The sequence below is a fragment of the Emydura macquarii genome, unplaced genomic scaffold (genome assembly GCF_026122565.2).
Source record: "Emydura macquarii macquarii isolate MOO-44397 ecotype Brisbane River unplaced genomic scaffold, CSIRO-AGI_Emac_v2 contig_2805, whole genome shotgun sequence".
NCBI classification, from domain to species: Eukaryota; Metazoa; Chordata; order Testudines; family Chelidae; genus Emydura; species Emydura macquarii.
In genome coordinates this window covers 4,666,142-4,679,563 of record NW_027132942.1, presented here as the reverse complement: position 1 = coordinate 4,679,563, position 13,422 = coordinate 4,666,142, and the positions used below count along the sequence as shown (strand labels likewise).

The 13,422-nt window shown below is 44.3% G+C and overlaps 1 protein-coding gene across 7 annotated transcripts in view; it reads left to right on the top strand.

Annotated features, from left to right (window-relative positions):
* Window positions 1–2,824: 2,824 nt before the first annotated feature.
* Window positions 2,825–13,422, top strand: part of PTPRF (protein tyrosine phosphatase receptor type F) — a 519,799-nt gene continuing 509,201 nt past the window's right edge. For all 7 annotated transcript variants that reach the window (XM_067567843.1, XM_067567842.1, XM_067567841.1 and 4 more), the window contains exon 1: window positions 2,825–2,926. The gene's annotated coding sequence lies outside the window, so the exon portion shown is untranslated. The remainder of the gene's footprint in view (window positions 2,927–13,422) is intronic.

Here is a 13,422-nt window from a genome sequence, read left to right as displayed (position 1 = left end):
ACTGAGGAATCTTTGCCCTTCCTGCTGAGTTTGGGCAGAAGCCACCCGAATGTTACTTTTTCAGCCATGGTGGGGGTGATAAGAATCTAGAGACGAGCACAGTGAATGGGGATGAGCGAGGGGGTGGAACAACGGAACCGGGTGGGGTGAGAGAGAAAGGAGGAGGATAGAACAATAACTCCACACTTCGGTAGTGTTTGATGTAAGGATCTAGGAGTGCTTTACAAACATTAGGTAATGAAGCATCACAAACCCCCACAGAGCCAGGATTGAGTCTTTTACAGATGAACAGTGCATCTATTGGCCCAGTGTGGCTGTATGGCATACTAACATGTTTCCACTACACACCTGCACCCCTGGTGCAGCTCTCTTCTTTCTCAAGGGCTGCTTGGCTATGAAAGGCAGTCCAATCCCTGCTGAAGACCTCCTTCTACTTTATCTGCTCTTCCTGACAGATACCTCACCATCTCCGGTCTCCAGCTGCCTCCTACTTTCCCTGCACCCCTACTCCTTCCCCTGCCTATTATCCCTTAGCACTGCAGGATGCCAGCTTCAAAGTTATTTGCACTCACCAGCAAGCTATGTGGATATACCCCTCAATGGTGCTGGATAGCTGACCTGGCAACGCCTACTGGGACTATACAAGTGGCATTAAAGCTTGTAGCAATAAGACAGTAGTTCTGGCAGCTGGGGAGGACTGAGCTGGTTTGGGGGCCAAGGAAGAAGACTCTAAACTGGAGGGGAGCTGCAAAGGAGGAAAAAGTAGGTTCTGATCTGGCAAGGCTGGCAATGGGTAATCAAAGGAAGAAATGGGCTGATTTTAGGAGGGGAATGAGAAGAGAAACAGTGTGTGAGTGAGTGAAAGAACACAAGGAATAAATCCAACAGAAGGATGGAGGAACAAAAGAAAGAGACAAAGACAGGAACTATGAGAGAACAAATCTATAAAAGATTTGGGAGAAAAGATGGGAGAAAAAAGCTGAAAAAGAGAAGGTGAATGTTGTTTACTTGATTGGATTTTTATTTCACAAATGGCAAGGGGCATGTTTTTGACGATCACCGCTAGTGCTCCTTTCTCCTGACTCCAGCTGCTCCTTCCTTTTTGATGCTTCTGCCTGTCTCCATCCGTCTTCAGTCTCTTCTTTTTGTCTCCATCTCTTCCTCTCCAAAGGTAGCTCAGATGTGGATCTTTAGTATATGCCTGGCAAATCTTGGCCCTAAGGCCGGGCCTACTCCAACAAGCAAAAACTCATGACACTGTCAAGAGGCACTTGGATTCATGGAAACATGGGAGAAAATGCATGACGTTGTGATTTTTATGAATGATTTTTAACAGCCCCATGAAGATGTGAGGTGCACTGAGTGCCAGCTTGATGCAATGTGGTGCACACCCATGTGTTCAGGAGGACCACCCCCCACCCGCAGGCCCCTCACAAAAGAGGAATAGCAGGTTTATCTGCCTCCTGTCAGACGTTACCTGTCTCCACTGCAGGGGGGGTTCTGCAGGTGAGCTGCCCCCACCTGAAACAGCTGTGGAGCCCAGGGGGAGAGGAGAGCAGGGGGCAGACTGTGACTACAGCTGAGGTTAGTGTGGGGGCTGCTCACACACCCCTGTGAATCCAAAGCAGGAGAGTAAGCAACAGTTTAACTCTTCCCTGCAGGAGAAAGCACAGGGGCTGGGCCCAAGCATAATTTTTTCGGGGCCAGTACAAACTTGTAACAGGGGCCCCCGCCCACAAACATACCCATGGGGGTTGCAGCCTGGGCCGGGCCCCCCAGGGCCTCCAGGTCCCAGTAAAGTGTACCCTTCCCCCCCCCATGTGGGGGCCCTGAAGGGGGGGGGGCACTGCTACCCACCAGGGTGCCCAGGCCAGGCTGTCCCGAGGCAGGCCTGCCATAGGGCAGAGAGAGGGAGAAGGGCAGTGCAGGGGGGCAAGACAAAGGGCAGAAAGCAAGGTGGGGGGAGCCCCGGGCTGAGAAGCCAGGCTGGGGGGCAAGGAGAGACCCCAGCCCAAGGTGGCTGGTGTGAGGATGCTGAGTGGCACTGAGTGGGGTGCAGGATGAGCGGGGAGCCAGGTGCTGAGGGGAGGCCAGGGTGGAGGGGAGGGAGGAGTAAGGGGTGGGCAACAAGAGGTCAGTGATGAGAAAGCAGAAGGGGCTGGGGGGCAGAGGTGAGGGAGAGGGTGCAGGGGGCTGGGGGGCCAGAGGCGAGGGAGGGAGAAGTGGGGGGCGGGTGCTGGGGGGGTAAGGGGGAGAGTGGGGGGGCTGGGTGCTGGGGGGCAGGGGTGAGGGAGGGAGGGAGAAGCGGGTGCTGGGGGGCAGGGGTGAGGGAGGTGGAAGTGGGGGGCTGGGTGCTGGGGGGCAGGGGTGAGGGAGAAGGGAATTTAGCGCTGAGGGAAGATGGGGGGTGCGCCAGAAGCATTGGGACGACTGGGGGGGCTGGATGCTGAGGGAGGGGGGGCGGGTGAGAGGGCGGGGGTGAGGAGAGGGGCAGCGGGGCGCGCTAGGGGGGAAGCGGGGGGCAGAGGTGAGGGGGCAATGGAGGACTGAGGGCCCGGGGTGAGGGTGGGGAAGCGGGGTCTGGGCGCTGAGGGAAGAGGGGCGCGGCGGGACGGACGGACGGACGGGGGGTGCCGGACGCGGGGGGCCGCCTGGCGCAGCGCCGCTGTGGAGCGGAGCCCGGGCTCGAGCACGGGCACGCGCTGCTCGTGCGCACCCCGGCCGCGGGCGGCGGCGGCGGCGAGCTGGGCGCGCGGGCACGCGCGGCTGAGGCGGCGGGCGGTCTCGGTCTCGGAGCCGGAGCCAGCGGAGCGGCCGGGCTAGTGGCGGACGGAGCCGGAGCCGGATCCGGAGCGGCGGGAGGGCAGGCAGGCAGGCAGGCGGGCAGGCGGGCAGCATGCGGGCGGGCGGCGACCCCAGCCCCGCGGTGAGTCGAAGCGCCCTTCGCGCGCGCCTGCTCCGGTCCGGTCCGGTCCGGTCCCCTTGGGCTCGGCGCCCCGCCGGGCATCCCGGTGCCGACCCGCGCCGGCGGGGCTGGGCTGGGCTGGGCTGGGCTCGGCTGGGCGCTGCGAGCCGCCGCACGCCGCCGCCTGTTGAGCCGGCTCCGGAGCCGCTTCCCAGGGCTGCCGGCTGCCCGCGGCGGGACAGACCCAGCCCGGCCCGGGAGCCCCGCGGGGGGAGGGCGGTGTGACCGGCTCGGCCCCGGCCCCGGCCCGTCTTGGCCGCGGCGGGGGGCGGCGGGCGGGCGGTGGCAGCTGCCCCGGGCAGGGGCCGCACACACTCCCCGCTGGGCCGCGCTGCCGCCCGCGCTGTGCAGACGGGTCGTGCCGCCTCAGGCGCCCGGCAGCCGCGGGGTTGGCTCGACCCCCGTGCGAACCTCTGCCTCGGACCGCTCCGTCTGTCTGACCCGGGAGCGAGCCCCAGAAAGTCCGCCGGAAAGTCGGGCCCGTGGCAGCCGGGCAGCCGGGCGCTAGGAGCGGAGTGCGGCGTTGTCGGGCCGTGGCTGGCTCCTCGCAGCCGCCTCCTGCACGGAGGACTTTGTGTTCCCTCGTTACGAACAGCCCCGGGTCTGGACGCGTAGACCCCGGCAGATCTGCACTGCTCGCGCAGGGTCTTGTTTCCCTTCGTTATTGGTAATGACAGGGCTTTGTGCACTCCCTCCTACCTGCTTGGTGCTGGTGTATATTGTGTTTTCACCTGTGTGTCTGAAATACGGTTTCCTTTTTCTTTTCTTTGGCAAGCACAAAACTCCTTTTTATCAAATGGTGGCGTTGGCTGATTTGCAGAGAGAGAGCAGGCACTTTACTTTAGCAGACGCACATTTAGGTGGTTATAGAAAATCTTCTCCAGTTTTAGTCTTTGGATTTTTTTTTTAACCCTTTTAAAAACCAATTTACTTAGAAGGAACAACAAAGGAAACAATCCAGGTACAAATTAACTCACAAGAGAGGAAAGTGTATTGATGTAATGAGCCTTCAACTATTAATGAAAATGGCCGAGTGACCTTTTTCAGTGGAAGAATGTACCCAAGTCGTCATGGTTTTGAAAAGTTCATCATTTCCGGTTTCATATAAATATTTCTCCCATTGACACTTTTAATAGGTAAGGAATACACATGATCAGACTGTCTGATTTTACCTGGGGGTGCCTATGATAGGAAATTTCGTAGGAATGTTGCCTTGCCTGCTCCTCCACCCAGAGACAAATGTTCAGAAACAAAATTTTGGATTTCAACCAGGTCTACCATGCAGTCTGGAAAAGAGGCAATGAAATGACACCATTCTAGTAGTAACCCTCAAAACCAGATTCTTTCAGAATGGCTGCTTCACCCTTTCAAATGGCAATGGAAAGTGTTGGGCTTTTTATCTTCAAAGCTTTTGTTCTTTCAACTGCAGACGATAGAAATATAATGACAATAACCTGACTTTGGTTATACTGGTTTGTGGTTTTATGCTTTCAGACAGCTTTAGAAAGGAGCCTTCTTGCTTCAAAGTAGACGCTTAGTGATTTAAGCGAAATATGGAGTAATTAGAGAACTACCTAAATGCTAATAACTGTCAGTGCAAAAATGTGTTTTATCATTTTTTCCTTCAAAGAATGAAGTGCATTAATATGATTTGTGAGCCTCGTACTCATGCTGTTTGCATATTTTTTTCTGTGATGAGGGTCGGTGGTGGTCACTTTCTGCCCTAAAATAATATTAATGGATGACAAAGAGAAAAATGATTTGAACTGTCTTATTGTTATGAATAATGGTAATGGTGATTTTTAAATATTGAGTAGGTTCTTATAGGTGGTGGCATGTTGGGTGCTAAGAACAAAATTATTTTGATAGTAATTCTCAAAGGCCTTTAACAAGGAGTGGAAAATAATAGAGAATTTCCGCTCAGAGTTAGATATGAAATATTCAATGATAGTTGTCTATATGATAATTTGAAGCTGGAGAAATATTTTTAAACTCCAATCTAGCTCCCTCCTTTTTCTCACAATTTATTCTCAGAGGGGCACTAAAATAAAATGTGTAAGATTCCAAATTTGCCTCCTATTGGGCTGGTGTGGTGTCCTTTAGATTAAAAGAAAAAGGCCCATTTTAAAAATGCAAATGGCGTAGGTACTTTGTGAGCAAGTCACCTGTTGGGTTGTTTTATTAAAAGAGCAGTGACAGGCAGATTGTATGAAATCCCAAGACTTCTGAATTATCAGGACCTAAAGTAACATTTTTAGTGTTTAGCTTCTTGGGGTTTTTAATTTTCTCACAGTGGGCCATATGACAGTGCAAAAGTATAAGCCGTGAAGTCATAATATTGAATCAGAGTTCAGTTTAGACATAAAAAATATAACTAGAGGAATTATTATTGTGGAAGAGGAAAAACTTATTCTGCAAACTAATGCATTTAACTTTCTGATATTTCCAGTATCTTGAAACTATTTTTAAACTCCAACTTGGCATTTCAGTTGAAGTTTAAATGCTTAGCATAAATTAAAATTTATAAAAATATTTCCACACTATTAAACCAACATATATTCGTATAGATAGCTCATACAGAAAAAGATGGATTCTATTTCCAGGACACTGACTGGCAACTGTTTCAAAGCATTTTGAAGATCCATATTTATTTCAACTATCACAGATATAACTAAATTAAGTTGTACTGTCAATACCAAATAAAATGTTCTCTTGTCAAGTATAGAATTGAGTTATAAAGAATGATTTATTCTGGAGATAACTGGATAATCGTAGCTTCAGATGTGCATTCTGTTGAATATTTGCTGTTTTGGAACTCTCCAAAGACAGTTAACTTGAGCAGGGAAGGTGAGCAAATACAGTCTCTTTATATAGCCTGTACAACCATCTTTGTTCATTTTTCAAAGTAAATGTTAGAGATATGACCAATTTAATTTCAGATTACTAAAGTCCTACACTGTAAATTACTTTACTTTGTTACTGGGGTGATTCTTCCAAGTCTGACAACGTGATTTTGAAAACAGCTTTTTAAATAAAGTATACAGCACTCCTTACAATAAAGTGGGAATTGCTTGGCTCACAAGAACAGTTTTATGGTGGGTGTCAGTGTACTTTAATCCTGATTTTATTATTTCTGCCATGGTGGTTAGTTATGAATCTGAGAACTTAGTTGGGTAATATATCCATATGCTAAAGTGTATGATCAGCAAACTGAACTTTGTAATCAAGAAGTAAAAGCTGCGTATCACAATAGCCAATCTTGTGACCTGAATGTGTAGTAGATAGTTTCAGGTTATCTGAGTTTCTAATGTGCTTTTAACCCATTGACTCTGTGATTTTCTTGACATGTATCTTATTTCTGGAATAGGATGCACCATGAACATTCATGCAAAGGAGTTAAAACAGCTTATGGCTGAAGAGTTAATCTATCTTCAGCTCAAAAGATTTTTTATAATTCAGCTTAGTTACAAATATTGCCATCTGCCATTTTCTTTTTATGTGCATGACCATAAATGTATCTTGGATAGATGTACTATTGTGGCTCTTAGCAAAATAATAAAGAAGCCATAGTTAATGTTTTATTCTGATACATTCTGCTACTGAAAATGTAAGTTGTTGGGTAATCAAATTAGAGACAATTCTATCTATTTGTTTGTGGATTGAGAGGTGTTCAGGTATTTTTAACTTATTTTTTGCTTATGGCACTACTTTTGGGTATGTTTGGACTGGGTTTTGTGCTTCTCTCAATGACAGTTGCCTGAGCTTGTGATTATAAGGAGGAAGATCTAAGCTTATGGGTAACAGAGAAGAAATGTTTTCCTCTTTGTGTCCACATAATGCAGGGCTGTGGGAAGAGATACTTAATGAGGATGATTATTGCTGTGTCTGTGGCTTTCTATAAATCCACTTGTAATGGAGGCTTTGTACAGTTACTTCTGAATCTGTACATTTAAAAACTGCAAATAGCGATAATGGAGCTGGCTAATAGCAGACTGTCAAGTAAGTGCAATCCTTGTGATAACATTCAGCCATAGATCTCAATTTAAGTATTACTTTTACCAGCAAATAGCAGTTGCTGTATATGTAGTTTTGTTTTTTTTTAAATTTGTCGCTGCCTGTTTCATCCTTACTTTCTTGACTCTTAACTAACTTTCTAATTAAAAACAGGTTTTTCTTTCTCTCCACTCTGTCTCAGGGAGACTGTACAATAGATTCAGATTGTAGAGATTTAACGGATGCAGAAGATTTGCAGTTTGGTAGGAATTTTATTTGATGTTCAGAGACTACTAGTAACCAGTAGGAAGAAGTTTAGTAACCAGTGTGACCCTTCCGTGCCAAGGGTAGCCACCTGAAAAGGCCAAGGTCAGGGCAGGCTGTAAAAGGAGAGCAGATTCTCCCAGCACTGGTGGGTGACACTGAAGTCAGACTTCCCAACCAGCTACAGACTGCTTCTGATTCCCCACACTGGTTATCAAGAAGCCAATATACAAATATACACAGCCCCATTTACTGCATTTCGGTCTCTGGCTCCCAATCAGCCACTAGGTCCAGTAAAGAGACCAGTTATGTAAACTCTAGGCTCTTTACCCAAAAGGTTTCTCCTGACCCAAAGGGTCAGCCACAGTGCCAGATCAATATAAGTTTGGATCTTACCCAAAATACCACACTGCCAGCCAATCCTTTAGTAAATAAAACTAAAGGTTTATTATAAAAAGAAAGAAACTATAAGAGAAATGTTAAAGGATTAAAGCAATCAGACACATACAAATGATTTGAAAGTCCATCTATATGAGGTTTCTAGTAGAATTGTGGAGTTTGCAGGCTTGTATAATCCCTGAGGTGTACCTCCAGTACCTGAATGAGTCTCAGTCCTTTGTTTCACAGCTTCAGTTCAGTTGTAGATGAGATGATCCAGAGGTAGGTAACGACTGAAAGACAGACTGAAGACAAAATGGGCCCCTGGGCAGCTGCCTTTTATGTCCTTTGGTCTGTGCCATGCTGCTTGTGGAATATTACAGGAACCAAAATGAAGTCCAGAGTCACGTGAGTAAGTCCTGGTGACTCATCAGGTATATCCCTGGCCCGTTGTACCTGTGGATCTCTTAATGGGCCATTAAGCATCCTATTGTTCTGCAGCCATCCTGTCTGGGGTGTGACCCAGACAGAACACAATTTGAAATACAGATATATCAAACATATCCATAACTTCCATTACACGTATAACACACGAATATAAACATTATCATCTTAGCACATTACAGCCTTTCTAACAGTACCTGGCATGGCATATCTCACATGAATTACTATGATTTTGACACATCGGTGTTAACATAATAAATGCACTCCCTCCCCCCTCCCAAAAATCCAGCCAGCGTGACAACCAGTTTAAACAAAAGCATGATTAATATGCTTATTAAATTATATAATAGGCAGCAACCATTTTTGTAATGAGGCTTGCATGATTATGAATGAAAAGTTGAGACTTGTACTTTATAATAGGATTGTACATTTGCAAACCGATCTAGTATTTGTTGGATCAGCTAAATGCCACTAGGCAGCAGTTTTATCTGGTCTTGTTAGTACATTATAAAGGGCAAACCTCTGCATTCTGATTTTACAGTGGTTTTTAAAGTGCCTTTTAGAATTCAGGCCTGAGTTAAACTACTTACTTCCATTATGCAACTTAATAATAATAATAATAAAACCCCAGAGCTAAGATGGCAGGGGAAAATGCTGATGTTATGCTAACACAATAGAGAAGACTGTAAAATAACCCCTCCACTTTACATAAGACATTATCAACACCTTACTCTCTATTAGGTAATTTGTGTAGTAGTTTGTAAGTTAAAATTGCATCTGTGCACAGCTGAGCTATATGTTAAGAATGTGTCTTATAGTTGTCACTCATGCATCCTGTCATCCCGTGTGCTCCCACTTGGGTTCCTAGGCTGTGTCTGCCTTCTGCAGCCTGGGGGACAGAAGATCAGTGCTTCCCTCCCTCTGGCTCCAGCAGGGTCCCCAGTGCCTATGAACCCAGGCGGAGTGCTTTGCCGTGTGCCCTACTACAGCCGGGGGAAGCACTGATCTACCATACCCTTGGCTCCTTAGGCAGCGGCTCCCTTCTGCAGCCAGGGGAATGGGAGATCAGTGCTCCCCTGCAGTGTGGGGGGGGGAGAGGGGACTGCTTGCAGAGCAGCCAGGATCCACCATGCTTGAGGAGTGGCAGGACTCTAAAAATCAGTGCCTTCCAATTTGGCTTGCACTTAGCAGGCTACCCACCATGACTTAGCTGCCAGGCCATGTGTTTCAGTGTGACGTGACAGTCACATCTACACTAGTGCTTTGTCTGTGAGTGTGACATACTGAGAGTAATCTGCAGGTGTAAAATAGTGAATGTAAAAATGAGCACCGTAGCATCAAAATGTTTACTTTAAATATAGAGTGATTTGTAGTCCTTAATGGTGTATATGTCAATACATTTTTAATGAGTTGATAGACTGGAGGCCCTTCAGGGTTGTAAAATTGATATTTGTGGCTCCTGCGCCGAAAAATAGCAGTGGTTCCCAACCTATCTTATCTTATCTGTACATACACTTTAAAGGCATGTTTACTTCAGGCAAGAAATATGAAATTCCCTTATTTCCTTTTCTCATCTGATATCATGTGAACATAAAGAAGTGATATGTGTGGCCGTACATTGGAAAAGCCTTAATGAGAACAGGAAGTAAGTGTTATTTGGTTCTGCAATTTGTGGTGGTGATGGAGATGATCTTCTCTTTGCATTAGGAACCTAGACCACAGTGTTGGGGATGTCTTAGTTCATTAATTTCTTTTAATATATAAAATGGTGACTTCTTCAGTATATTAATACTTCCTTTTTTCTATTATATATATCTTGTATAAGTATAGATTCTTCATTTTCTTTCTATTATCTACATAAACGTTGTTCATTGTTTGGAGTATTAACCAAGAAACAAAGCTCAGAATCTTGCCAGAATCTTTTGTGAATACAAGTCTCAGGTGATATTATCAAAGTGAATACTTAACATTATGCAACAGGGTAAAGGCACAGTAATTACAGAATAAATGTGCGGGAACTGCTCTTCATTGGAGTGGTGTGGGTTTTATTTGTAGATCTTTCCTATTTATTTATTTTTCACTTATTGTGCTCATGCTATATTATTGAAAATGCCACAGAACTATAGTGAAATTAACCACAAAACTTAGAGGATAGCATTCAGTCTAGGATGCATATGAAAAATGTTTTAGAAAAAGACCTAGTTAATTGTCATTAGTGGACAACAAATTATATATGAAGTTGCAGTACGGAGGCCAAAATGACTGACTTTGGGCTGTGGGTAGAGAGGCAGAAAGTCTTGTACCTGTAAAATGATAATCCCCGCTCTCTGGGGCTCTGCTGAAATTACATCTAGGAGTGCAGAACATCTAAACTCTGGTAAAATTTTCTCATCAGAAAGCTCATCCTACTGACCTGGAGGCCAATAAGAGAGATTAGTAGAGTGGAGGACATCAGTGTCCAGGGGCAGTGCCTGGGTGAGAATTTCATGAATGACTACTTGGAGTGTGGTGCTTATTAGTGCCTCCTGCTGGAAGGACTACCCATATTTCTCAGCCTTGGCTAACAGGTGGCAAATTTTGAAGGGCCCCCACCCCAATGTCTTCATCCCATTCTTTTTTAAAATATCCCTAATTCATCTAATTACTCATCCCATTCCCTCTTCACTCTCTCCATTTTCCATCTTCTTTCTCTGTTATGGGGGATGTATAATTCACTGGCATCAGTCTTCACTTCCCATCTCTTCTGGTTCTTAAGTTCTTAAGCATTCCGTGGAGGGATTGGGATCGTCTGTGACTCTTTTTAGAAACGCAGGGAGGGGAGCCTGAATATGTTGCTGTTATTTAATATTTGTTACAGTGTATGGATGACCACTGTACTTTACAGAAAGTCACAGCCCCTGCCCCAACCAAGAGGCTTACAGTCTGGGAACCTTCTCTTTTCCTGAGCTTAGGATATATAGACTTGAGTTGTTGGGATTTTGGGGGCTGGGCTATGAGGTTCTCCATTGCTTTGGAGAGGAGAATGGGAGCAATATAGGTAGCAAACCCTGGTTGGCAGCAAAACTGGAGAAGCACCCTACCATACCAGGACAGGCCACTAGCAAGAACACCTCTTCTAGTTCTGTCATGCAGTGCTATCCTCTGTGTGGCAGAAGCATGGAAGGAGTAATCCTCAGCAAAGGGGCAGAGTGCATGCAGAGTAATCTTCTTCTGATCCGTGTCCTTCCAGGATAAACTTCCAGGATACAACTTTCCAGAAAGGTATTTATTTTTCAGCACTAAACTCCCAGTTGCTCCTGATATGTAGGTAAATACTTTCTTCAAGCCTTACCAATGAGGAGAGGAATTACATTTGCACAAGGGGGCTATAATTGGGAGTTGAGGGTTGAAATTGAGCAGAAGAAAAATGTAAGGATGAATATGTGGCATCATGTCTCAAGGGCAGTGGTAGCAGAACACCATCACTTATTTAAAAGTAATTAAGCAAATCTGTTATATTTACTCTGGAGAAGAATCCTGTACTGGGGTAATAGGCCTCTACCATTTATAACTTCCAAAATTCAGTGGAGTGTTGAGCATTGAACTGCATGAGCTTCTTTACACGTACGTTCTAGGTATAGCATTCAGGTCTGTCTCTATAAGATATATAAGATATATATAGTGCAGCTGCTTATTTTTTTTCCAGTGTCTGGCTTTTTTCTTTCTGTTTCATTTTAACAGATATCATTGACTGGGATCCTTGAGCTTTGTACCTTTTGGGGGCAGGAAGTTATTAACATAGGACCCTTGATTCATGATTTAAATTTCCTCCTGTTTAGCTTGAGAGAACCAAAGTTAGACCTTGTGATGTGCCTGGAAGACCACACTGTTTGCACACATTTTCCTGGAATGAGGGTGGAAAAGGGGTGGCTGTTTGAGGTAGTATTTGGAACTCTTGGTATTTCAGTTTGTCTTTTATTTTATTTTATTTTTTTTTAATTCTCCATGTGCCTAGAGATGTTTTGGTAGGTTCACTATATAAATTGGGAAGTAAATGAATCTGAGAGGAGGTGTAAAGTGAAGGGATGATAATATCCCTATCTTTGATGCTGTTATGTGTATATATTTTATGATGTGTGATTAAATATGTAGTTTGTAAAGAGCTTTGGGATTCTTTGAGTTGAAAAAACACTGTGTGAATGGTGCCAGTTGTACACCACTACTTTAAACCTGACGGATTAAATGTGTTACAAAGACACTGTATATTTATTTTGTCTTATACATATCAAGATAAGACACAGTTCCAAGGAGGAAAAACTGAAATTATGTTCTCTGAGGGAACTTTTTACTAAGGTGCCCATGACTTCAAATGTGAAATAGTTACGTTTGCTTATATTTTGTTAAAGGGCTATCATAAGGACAAATTTGGCCCAAAGTTTGTTATGCAAAACCCATGGTTTTACAAAACATAAAAACAATAGAAATATTTTTAAAAATTCAAAGGAAAGTTTTTTATAAAATACAAATCGCAATCTTTGTAACTTGTAGCATGCATAGAACTTGAAAGTGAAAATGACATAAACATAATATAAGATTTTCAGTAGTCTATTTTCATTGTCCAAGCAGAAGGACATGCAAAAAGTAACTAGCAAATAGAAAAAAATTAGGGCACTAAAGATAAATACATGTAGGCAGGAAATAATTTCATGCATGTATATAGTCCTGCTGCCTTTGGGACTGCTCACATGTCTAAATGATTTCAGGATTAGGATCTTAATTAGATTTAAAAAAAAAATTTTTGTATTAAGATAAGAGAACCAATGTAAAAAAATATTTGTAACCTGTCAGTTTTAAGTGTGCATTTTTTATCACGTTTTAGTTATCTGTTCTAAAGGTAACTTGGCCAAATGTTGGTTGTTGACTTGAAACATTTCTCTTAAAGTACGTTAATTTTTCTCCCTTTGTGGAGAATTTGATTACTGAGGTTCTGTTTCCTTGTGCTAATCTTGTTCCTGGGTAACTTTCAATTATTGCAATGTTAGATATGAAAAAGAATTAAACCCATGGAAACAGGTATTTCAGCAGATTGTAAGGTAATGGATTTAGTTTTCCCACATCTCTTGCTATTAAGATAAAAATGGTAAACTTTTGAAAAAAACCTGATTGATTCCTGTAGACCTGAGAGACTGAAGTTTCTATTTCTAAAATGGTTGCTTTTCTCACTGGTTTTATTAATTTGCTGTGGTTCTCAGTAGTACTTTTTGGGTTTTTTTATTTTGTTGCTTGGGAGCAAATGCTTCCTGGCGGGGTTTGAGTGTCTGGATTGAACCTTTCATTTGGGTTATTAATATAAACCAATCAGATGGATTTAAAATAGGATAGTACAGAGTGGTGTAGCT